The 12,124-nt window shown below is 30.2% G+C and overlaps 1 pseudogene; it reads right to left on the reverse strand.

Moving 5' to 3' along the window:
- Positions 1-675: 675 nt before the first annotated feature.
- On the reverse strand, positions 676-5,835 carry LOC110660813 (LEAF RUST 10 DISEASE-RESISTANCE LOCUS RECEPTOR-LIKE PROTEIN KINASE-like 2.1; annotated as a pseudogene).
- Between the last annotated feature and the right edge of the window lie 6,289 nt (positions 5,836-12,124).

Below are 12,124 nucleotides of genomic sequence, written 5' to 3' on the forward strand. Positions count from 1 at the left end.
AAAACAAAAATAATTTTATAAAAAAAAAACTTAATAAAAATATAAGGGTATTTATAGGGTTGCAAATCTTAATTTAAGTATAAATAAATTAAAAAATTTTAATTTAAGTAGAAAATAATTTAAAAGACCCAAACTAAATAAGAATAATATTTTAAAGTTCTACATAAATTAAAAAATATAAAAAAAATTATCTAAAAAAATTAAAAATCTAATTAAAAATAAAAATTCTTATAAAATATAAAAAATGCAACTTTTCAGGTCTAGTCTTAATTTCCGCAACATGTCATATTTTGTTGATATCTAGTTAGTTTTAGTTTTTGATAAAAAAAAAAATCTAGTTAATTTTAGTGAGAGTCTTATTATTAAGATATCAATTATGAATGAATTACTTGATGTATTAGAAATTTAGGAAGTAGAGCTGACGGTAGTTACTAATCTTTTTTGCTAATTTATTACATATTTTTGATATATTATCATGTTGGGTAAAATTATTAGTAATAACCGCTCGATTTTTGAAAAGAATTAGAATCAAGATACTTGAGAGGGAAGGGCCATATTATGCTTTATTTCAATAATATGTTCACCGTATTTGCACCAATACACCTAATAGTCTCTTGTAAGAATTATTATCAAGCTTCCAAATTGCCAGCAAAGAGTATTTTTACTTTATCAGAATCACAATAAGTGTTGTGAGATCAAGGAACTAACCACTGATCTTCGAGGAGACCTCGAAGCGGAGCACAAGTATGGCTTTGGTGGGATTGGAGATGAATTGAGTCTCCCTTGCAACATTTCTGCCACTCTGCTCATTGGTGGCCGATTTGAGGGATCAGTTTGTATGCACCATAAACTCACTAACACCATTTTTCTTGCTATTTGGTTGTCCTCTTCGTTACCAAATTCCATCAAGTCCAAGTTCTCACTACTAGAGTATTGTCTTTTAAAGATACATACTTGAGACAAATAAAATATTTATTACTGATAATTATTATTTAACGTAAAATTTTATTAGTCTCTAAATATTATATTATTTATTTCTAATAACTCATTTTTTGAGGAAAAGACTTGTTAGTCTCTAAATATGCAATTATTTATTTCTAATAATTAATTTTTTGAGACAAATCTTATTAATTTCTAAATGTTATTTATTTATTTTTAATTCATTAAAATTAACTTTATTTATATAAGAAGTTTTAAGGTTTTTTTTTTTAATTTGTCACTTAAAAAAATTCCTTTTCCATATTAAAAAAATTTTAATAACTAATTTATATATATATATATATAAATTATGTAAGGTGTGTTAAGCATGTACAGATTATATATAGTTATATAAAAAAGTGATTTTTAAAAAATTAAACATGTAAATGCATACACATATATACTTATATTGTATTAAGTTTTTATATATTAAAATTAAGAAATTATATTTTGCTTTTAATCTATATAATTAAAGCTTTTAATCAACTTATTATTATTAATCATCGAACTAATAAGTGTTATTAATTTCTTAAAAAAAAAACTCAAAATTTTGATAAAAACACTTTTACCATTAAACTACAAATATTTTGATTATTTGAATTTATTAATTATACAGATATTAATATATTTATTTTTTAATTAAATTTGTACTTAAAAAATATATAAGTACTATAATAAATATAATAAAATTACATTATATAATATAATATATTATTAGTTCTTTATTATAGTAAAGTATTTATATATATATATATATATATATATATATATATATATATATATATATATGATGAATTGAAAATTTAAATTCTAAAGTATAAATTAAGAAAATAATAATTTGTAAAAAAAAAGAAAACGATGTTTCACATCATTTTTTCAAGGACTTGAGAGATGAATTTTTTTTTTTTAAAGGCAATCCTCCTCTCTCGACATTTCAAGTAAAAAATGAGTCCAAATACGAGACTCACTCGTTATAGTATTTTTTTTTAATTATGTTTATTTATTTTAATTAATATTCATTATTTTTATTAATTTAAATAAATTTCATTTAAATTGTAGTAGTAAATAAATATTATATTATTAAAGACAATAAATGTATTTATATTAATAATTAATGGTATGAAGAAATGAATATAAATGACAAGATAATTTATTTTTAAAAAATATTATTAGAGACAAATTTATTTGATTTTAAAAGTAAATTTGAAAATTTTAATATAGACAATTAAAGTCAATTTAATTTGTCTTAAAAATAAATTTAAAGGAAAATAATATAATTTGTTAAAATAGAAAGGGAGACTTTTTTTTGTCTCTATAAGTTATTAATTAATATAGATAAATATATTTTTCTCTGAAGGTTAAATTGGGATCAAATATATATTTATTTTTATATTTGTCTCTAATTACATTTAGGGGCAATAATAAATAGAGCAAATAATTATTTGTCTCTAAAAATATATAAACACAAATAAATAATTTTTTGAGTCAAAATTTTTAGGAGGCACTTTAATATCCAATGAGAAAAATATATCTCACTAGTATTCTCAAATGAAACACAGATATTCCTTCTTCCTCCAACCATTTCTAACACTAGTATCCCCTAACTATAAACATCAGACTTATGAGAGACCCCACCAAAAGTTCTACAAAATACTTCAGGTGCAACATATCCAACCGTCCCTCTAGCACCCATCATTGATATGATACTCTCTTTTCTAGGGCATATTTTAGCAAGACAAATGTAATACTCCTAATTTTTAAATAATTATTTTATATATAAATATTAATATTTTATTATATTAAATATTATAGAAATTTATTTGAAATTTTTCTGAATTTTTAAAATCGGATATGATTTTCAAAGACAATAAACGTTGTCGATTTTTAAAAAAATAATTTAAAGATCACGTAGCAAAACTTAAAATATATTTAGACTCCAAATATTTTTTTGAGTTTTTTGAAATTTTTTTTGAAATTTTGGGCCTCATTTTTGATCCCAAGGTAAAGTAAAAGTTTAATTTTGAGTATCCTCAATTCGACCGAATCGAACCGATAGAATCAAACCGGCCTTCTTCCTTTGTCTTTCCCCTCCCCTTGCAGGCCTTGACACTTTCCCTCTCTCCCGTTTTCTCTCTCCTCCCTCTTCCCCTGCATCGGCCAGCCACTCCCCTCCCTTCCCCACTCGCCGGCGACCAACCTGGACCCTCCCTCACTGTCGACCACCGTCTGGAAAGCAGGAAAAAAGCGTTTGAAGCTCCCTCACGTGCAACGCCGACTGTTCATCTTCTCGACCAAAATTCGGCTGATATGACCACCAATTAAACTGGGTATTGTTCCAAAACTCATATATACCTCGAGAGCTTTCTATAGACATTAAGAACACTAATTTTTATTGAGCGGTTTGTCCAATTGTTGCCCAAAAAGTTTTAACCCATTTCGATTTTTGGGCTAAATTTCTTCCAAACCAGAAACCCTAAGAAAATTCCGAGAGTACCGGCGTACTCCACACGACGAGAGTTTTGTGGCAATATAAATTTCAAAATTTTTCGACACCAAAATTTCGATGGGTCTCACGAAATTCACAGTAATTTTTTTGAGTTTTAAATGAGCTTAAATAATTTTGTAAATATTTTATTCTAACCCCTAGTGTTATGAGTTTTGTGTAGATTCTTACATTTCGTGGAAATTTGATTGTCGTCCAGATCTGCAATTTTAGGCAAAGCAGATAATCCGTTGGAGCCACTTTGGAATTGGGTTGAGGTTATAGTCCTCCCTACCATTTTCAGACGCCCTGGACACATAACAAGCGTAAGAATTGGTGTAGATAAATCCTAACCCTAAGTTTCTTCCATTATCTAGTGCCTGGTTTAGATTAAAAATCCATAAAATGTTCATGGAAAGTTAGAAAATTATAATTCCTTTTTTTATTAACTTTGTAATATTGCTATGGACCACGGGGTTTAGAAATTTTAGAGCTCATTTAAATGATTTATAATAAAATACTAGTTATAGGAATTAAAATGTAATTTTTCAAATTTGTGAGTATTAACTGTTTGGAGGGCCTAGGAGGGACCATATGATATTGATGAGATCTGATTGTGGGAATTTGAAATTTTAAAGTGCTATTTGAATCTTTTTGCAAGTTGGGTAGGTCCTAAATATAGGGAAAAATCTGCCGAATTTTATGCAAAACTTAAGATTTGTCCCTTAATTCTTTAAAATTTTGTTTTAAGTAAATATTAATAAAATTTTTGATAAAATGTTTAGGTGAGCTGGGTCAGCCTTCCTCCTCTACCCAGCTGCCGCAATAATTTTTAGAGTACAGTGAGTAGATATTTATTTTATTTATAATTTCAATATTATTATATATTAAAGGTATGCTCATGGATCACTTATACATATATGTATGTAGTAAAAATTAGACACACCTTATATTGCATTTGTTATTGATGATATTGTTGTGATTATTATTTTATGGCAATCTAGAGTTGTGTGTGTGAGTTGGTGTGTATATGGATATGGTTAGGATAGGCAGACGCGGCTAGAACTTGACTCGCTGGGACTCGATCCTTATTATGAATAAGTCGGGGTAGGCACGACTTTGAGTTAATCTCGCTGGCCCCCACATGTGGATATTAAGAGAAGGTCTAGCTTTGAGTTAATCTCGCTGGCAGAGGTCGGAACTAAGAAAGTTGTATAGGGGATCAGCTCTCATATATATATGTGAGTATGAATGTGACACACGGTTGTGTGAGTGCTCCAGATTTCTTTTGATGTGATTATGACTTGACTTATTTGAATTGTGTGAAGGTGTTGCATTCATTCTTAAGGATGCACTAGACTTAGATAGTTATAGAAATTGTATGTAAAATCAATATCTTACTGAGTTGAACGCTCACTCCTGTTCACCCTATTTTTCCAGGTTATAGGAGAACTTATTTTTATATTTAACCTAATTTCTTCTTCGCAGGTCCATTAATTTCTATTTTCATATTTGTATTGTTAAATTTTAATTCTAGATCCTGTATGTGTAGAATCATTTATTTAGCTTGGGACTGTAAGATTAATTCTTTTGAGGTTATGAACTTATTAATCTATGTATGTGTAAATGTGTGGATGGATAGCTTTTTAGATGAGGGAGTTGGACTCCCACTTAATTTTATATTGATTTGTGGATGATTGTAAGGGTGAGCTGAGCTTCTCAAATGGTTTTAATTTGAGATTACAGGTCGGATGAGTTGAGAACTCCCCGTTGGATGGTCCATATTATGGCCGGACTCTATCCAGTTAATTTTTTAAAATTGGGCTCAAAATATGGGCTTCATGGATGGGAGATTAGTTATGCTTACTACGGGTTTTAGGGGTCTTATACTGACTCAAGTCCTAATACCGGTCCGGTCTATAATTTGAGTCGTAACAATAAAAATAAAAAATTTTAGGACAAAAAATTTCATCTAAAAGAATATTGTGAGGCTTTATGTCAAAATGTAGTGTTACAACCTTAGTGCAAATACTCTAATCCTCGAGCAATACCAACGACAATTTGGTGTAATGTTTCCCAATGCAATTGACTATCAACCTTCAAAGGATTTTCTTCATATTTGCTCGTTTAAAATCCTCAAAACAAAATCCTAAAAGAGCAACGACATTGACATGGGGAGTCCTACTAAAGCCTGCAACCTCATTTATAAATTCTTCTCCATTGCTTTTCGATTCCTTTAACACCTTCACTGCCACATGATGGCCATCTGGTAACTTCCCTTTGAAAACACTTCCGTAACCTCCTTGTTCTAGTTTATCATTGAAGGACCATGTCATTTTCTTAACTTCTGTATATTTGTATCTTTTTGGTGACATCCCTCCGTTGTACTTGAGAAATGCCTCAATAATTTGATGGTCTTGTGTGTTCCTCTTCCAATAGAAAATGAAGTAATTGGATGAAAAATTTCTACTAAACCAACAGATTAGTATTAGAAGCGCAATTCCAGAAGTTGAGAGAGCTGCAACAATGGATAAAGAAGATTAAAAGATAGTGTAGAAGGAACCATAATCACAGAAATTCTCCATTGGATGTTGAGATATCTATGCAGAAGAGAAATTGAGATGTTGAGGAACTGGAATTCCTAGTCCTAGCTTCAATCTCAATCCTGCAACACAGTTAAAAAAAATAATTATGGTGTTAGTTCAAAAGTTAAAAGTTGAATGACGCGTGCAATGTCATATTTGGTATCTAAAAATAAGAAAAAAAAATAATAAAAAAGAGGCATGTAGATGTGCAAGGAATGATTTAAAACTTTACAGGCTCAATTGTGTAATGAAAAATATTTTTAATATTGTTTTGCATTCAATAGAAAATATTTTTATGATTAAAATAAAAATGATTATTTAGAAAAATAATTTTTTTATAAAGAGAAAAGTTATTTTTTTAATTTTAACAAATTTATTATAAATTTTAAAAAAATATATACATATATAAAAAATATATATCCACTAATTTATTGATCACTATCGATCACCCTTACAACCGTCGATCAATCGGGGATTAGTGACTGCCATAATTTACACTTTTCATATATTTTTTTTTCATCTTCAATAATAAAATAGTAGAAAATGAAATTGAGTAGTAAATCCATTTGCTTTCTATTTAACAAACTAAATTCAATTCTCAAAAACAAACCACATAGGATATAGCTGCAAACAGTTGAAGATGTGAACTACAGGAAACATATGTGCAAGTTGTATTTAGAATCGGGTCTAAACAAATATGCAACAACACTGTACCTTTATTTCCTTTGCATCAATAATTGGAATTCTTCATTGGTTTACATTTGCGACTAATTAAATGACACTCACAACATTTAGGCCATATGCTTACATGAAGAGATAAATTAGCAGTTTACATTCGGAATATGTCGTCATGATCATTGTTTGTAGGGAAAATTTTATACCATTCTTGAAATTTGTCTCGAATTTCGCTTTTATCCTTTAAATTCAATTTATTAATAAAAAATCTCTAAATTTTAATTTTGTTTCACAAAAAATTCTTTAATATGCAAATAACAGTTTTTTAAATTAAAAATTCTCTTTAAGTTACATTGTGATATCTATAAATACAGTTCAACACTTTATAATCCTCCTTTATAGAAAGGAGATCATTGTGATGGTATTAGCATTTGAAATGGTTGGTGTTAATGTCTCAAAATATGTCCAAGAGATGGGTGAATTGGATTTAAAATAATTTTTCGGTTCTTACTCAAAACCTTTGAAAAATTGTAGCTTAGTTCAACCTAATTTTTCTACTGTGAAATGTGTGTGATACTGTTCAAATAATTAATTTATGTCGAGTTGGCTCATAAGCATTTAGTATACTAATCTAACAGAATATATTAGCACTCAGTAAAAATTTCAGTAATCTGAATAAAATCACAAAGACAAAGAAACAGGCGAAATGTAATATATCATTTGACGAGATATAGCGATGAGGTAAATTATATCAGATATCAGCAGATTCAATAGTAAACAAAACTTTTCAGTTTTCAACAGTGTTGACAGTAAACAGTATCAATTCTCAACTTAATAAAAATAATTCAACCAGAAATAAATATGTATAAATTTAAGAGTAAGGGTTGAGAGAATTGAACACTGAATTTTTATAGTGGTTCAGCCTAAGTAGCGTACATCCACTCTCTCAAAGATCCCACTTTGAGTTTTCACTCTACTAATCTTCTCTTTTAAAGGCAAGAGACAAAAGTCCTTTACAAATCTTCATACCAAAGCTTTTATAAGTAGCTTCACACTTCTATCAAGTGTTATCCCAAACACTTTTCACAATCAAGCTTCAATAGGTGCTTGTATGACCTCTCATAAATGTTAAGAAGGTGTTTAAAACTTAATCTCACTCAATATAACATAATCTATAAAGAAGAGATGAGTAGGTAAGCCAATGATGAGCAATAAAAATAATTTGAGCACTTTGAATGAAAGCTTTAATGATCTTAAAAGGTTAAGAACAGTAGAGAGACTTTCATTTAGTGCAAAATGGCCAAGGGTAAGCGTATTTATAGCTTTGTATCATTTCTGACCGTTTGAGAACTTATTTGAATGTTAAAATTTCAAATTTCAAGAAAATAGCTATTATTTTATCGTTTTCTACGATGTTGCATAAAGTTGAGACAGTTAGCAAACTAGTTATTATACCAGAACCAGTAGCAAACCAATTAGCATACCAGAAAAACTTTTCTACATAACTTTGAAAACTTTAAAACTTTACACCAAATTATAATAAAATACTTTTAGGCCATTGATGATTTAAAAACAAGTTTTGAAAACTTAGGATAAGAATTTGAGGGATTAAAAAGAAGTATCATTGGCTTCTACTCCTCAAATCTTTTTACAAGTAATCCTTAAAGTTTAAACTAACTTTTAAACTATGTACCTTCAATTTTGATCTTCAATGCAGCTTAGAAGGTAACCTTTTCTTTCTTATTTGTCTTTGATTCATCTTGTGTTATCTTAGGATGTCAACCTTTCTTTAAAACACAAGTTCATCATCAACTCCATGAATCTTTTTCTTTATCCTTAAAAAAGCACAACACTTAAAACAAGGTTAATTTGATTCTAGTTGAGTTTTGTTATTATCAAAATCTATGCTCCTTTGAGCTCATGGGGTCAACAATCTCTCCCTTTTTGATGATGAAAAAACTCAATTGAATCACCATGTACGAATTAACAAGTGTGAATATGTGTATGAATGTATATGTGGGAATAACTCCCCCTATGTATATACCTATATCAACACATATTAACAAATAACTCCCCCTTAATAATTCCAATGAATTATTCATAAGCACTTTTAGTCACAAGGAGTTTTAAGCAAGTATGACTAAAATACTAACTAAATATGCACAAGATATTTTCACAAGCTATATGAACAACATATTAATCACAAGCTATATCAACAATGTCAATCATTTACTTCTCTTCCTTTTTGTCAGCATCAAAAGAACATGAGAGAAAATATGCACATATGTATAAACCAAAAATCAGTTTAAGTGCAGTGAATAGTAGATAATATGGCAAACTAATTAATGTCCAGAAAGCTAAAAATAACAAACAGAGTAGCAAACTAAGAGACAGATTGTTAGACAGAATAAAATAAAATCAGTAAGCATCTAGTATGATGATCTATCCCTTCAGCCTAGAGCTTCTTTTGATTTGTCTTGGAGCAGCCATCTTCACCCTTTTTGGCTTGACAGGTTTATCACTCAAAGTTTGAAGGATTTCAGCAGCCATTGCAGTTTCAGGTGTTAAAGGGACAATAGGGCCAGGAACTAACTCAAATGCAAAGTGATGCAGATTCTGATGAGGCTTTTGCCGCTTTAGCCTTTTGCGGATGGTTTACCAGTTTCTTCTTTCTGCTTACTTTTTTGTTCCTCTTTAGCTGATTTTGCTTTTCCTTTAGCAAGTGCAGCAGGAGCAGGAGTCTGTGGTTCCTGCTCAGAAGCAGAGTCACTCACGTCATCCCCATTTCCTTCTTTGCTTCCTCCTTTTCCATCACTATCATTGCTAGAATCTTCATCATCCGATTCTTCTTCCTCTTTTTCAGTTTCTTCTTCTTCCTCTTTTTTAGTTTCTTCTTCTTCTTCTTCTTCTATTTTCTTTTCTGTTTCTGTTTGTGGAGTAGAACTAGTGGCAGCAGTCTTACTAGTTTCTCTAGCTTCAGTGCTTGAAAGACTCAAATGAACTTTGATTTTGGTTAACTCATCCACAATTTTATACATCATTATCAAAGTTCCATCAATCTTGGAATCAAGTGCATTCATAAGAACATCTTGAAAAGATCTGAATTTTTGTATTTCTCCAAATTCAATCTCAACAAATTGCCTTAAATTATTCACTTCTTCCAGAATTCCTTCATCATCAAAAGCACCACTTGCACTACCCTTAGAACTAATACCTTATTCAAACCTTAGTTTTCTGCCATCATCATCTTTCTGCAGACTTGTAATTGGGATCATATTTGTTCTAAGTTTCTCATTTTCCAGGGATGTCCCAAAGTCTCTAAATAGGCCATTAAGAAGATGGGCATATGGTAGTTTGTAAGGTAGTTTCCATTTCATGATTTGTTTCAGCATAAAGTAGGCAAGATTAAACTTAATTTCATTCACAATATGCCAAATTATGCAGAGAACAAGTGTGCTTAAATAGTTTGGACTACCAGTTCTAAGATTCAATACATAAATGATGAAGCTATGAAGGATTTTGATGTGTTGGTGAGCATGGGTGATGCTGGTTTTATCTTTCACTTCTCCTTTAAGGACTTCAGCTTCAAAATCTCTCTTATTAAACCCTCCAATAGTAAAGACTTCTTCGTGAGAACAGATTCTATTCCCACTGTTTGTGATGCCTAGGGCTCTGGCTAACCTTTCTACTGTCACTTCATAAACTTTTCTTTCATTTTAACCTTAAAAGATTCATCACTTTCAGCATCATCAACTCTCAAATTTCTATAGAATTCTTGAACTAAATCCACATATATTCCCTTAATATTAGAGCATAATTTGTCCCATTTTTGGTATTCAAATAGAGACTGTAAAGGAACAGAGACTTCATTAAAAGCAGGCTAATGAATGTACCTTGGTTCATGAATGGCCCTTTTCATAAGCACAATTGGAGCTTTTGAAGTCTTTTTCTTCTTAGAACCTTTCTCCTGGACAAGCTCACTAGTCTTCTTCTTGGACTTTTCTTTTGTTTTTCCAATGACCAAAGGAGCTTCTTTCTGTGTAGAAGGAGGTGATGAAGGGACACTAGCATTGGCAGAATCTGAAGATGATGAGGGTGTGGTAACCTTTTCCTTTCCTTTTCCTTTTGACCGAACCATGACCAAATCAGAAAGAGTTGGCAGTAGGGATAGATAATGCTAGGTTCACAAAATAAATAATGTGAGCAACCAATGTATAACCATTAGAAGAACAATAACAAATTTTTGAAGCAATGCCATGTATTATTCAAAATTTTAGGAACAGACAGTAAGAAATATCTGGGTTTGTGAATATCAACAACAAATTTATAATTTTGACATATAATGCATTTTGTTGTCGTGAAAATGCTTAAAATAAGAAAACCCATCAACTAATTTCAAGAAAAATTGAAGATGTATATAAAAAGATAAATACCATAACAATGTCGCAAAAAAAATAAAATATCTAATATTTGTAGAGCGGATGAAAGTCAGTGAAAGCTAGAGAGAGAGAGAGAGAGAGAATGCATTGCAAAACTTAACCCAAAAGGAACTAATCTCGAGTGATTTCCTTCAACAGAGAGAGAGATATTGGGGAAAGAGCAAGAAGGATTTTAGGGATTTTCTGTTTTTGAAAAATGCAAAATAAGGGCTTCGTTAGAGAGGAAATGGGTTTCGAAAGTTTTAAAGAAAATGAAAGGAGATGATGGTTGAGAGGGTTGTGAGTGAAACGGGTTAACAATGGAGAAGAGATGCATTCAATCAAATTTCGGGAAGAGATGCATCGGAAAAGGGAAAAATTTTGAAATTTAAACTTGAAAAGACAGAAATGAAAGTTTTGCAAAGAGATTGATATCGTGTATCAGTGGAGAATCAGAAACGATTGATGGTTCTGCAAATTTTTGAGTCCCGCACCAGAAATTATGTACATTAATATATGAAAAGTCTATTTTGCCTTCTAAACACATAATGAAACATAGTTTTAAATAAAAGAGGTATTTAAGTAATATGCCTTTTAAAAATACAGAATATGCGCTCAGAAAAGAAAAATAATATCAGAATTTCAGTACAATCAGACTTGACTATCAGTTTGCCAACGAAGAATTAGGAGCAGTGGTAAAGCACTTAGCAAACAGATTAGTATGCCACTGTGATCAAATTCTGCAGAATACTGTTCACGTCAGATTAGACCCATAAATTTTCAAATTACACCAAAATTTTCAGAACACATTATCAGCACCACAAATCAACATATATCACTTCATTTTCATATAGGAACATGAATATGCATCATATGTTAAGCAAGAGCATCAGTCATACCAAGTTCTCTTCTTATTTTTCAAAAAGTTTCCTCATTAAGTGGCTTTGTAAAAAATGTCAGCAAGTTGTTTTTCAAACGGGACAAAT

Source organism: Hevea brasiliensis, chromosome 17 (genome assembly GCF_030052815.1).
Source record: "Hevea brasiliensis isolate MT/VB/25A 57/8 chromosome 17, ASM3005281v1, whole genome shotgun sequence".
NCBI lineage: Eukaryota > Viridiplantae > Streptophyta > Magnoliopsida > Malpighiales > Euphorbiaceae > Hevea > Hevea brasiliensis.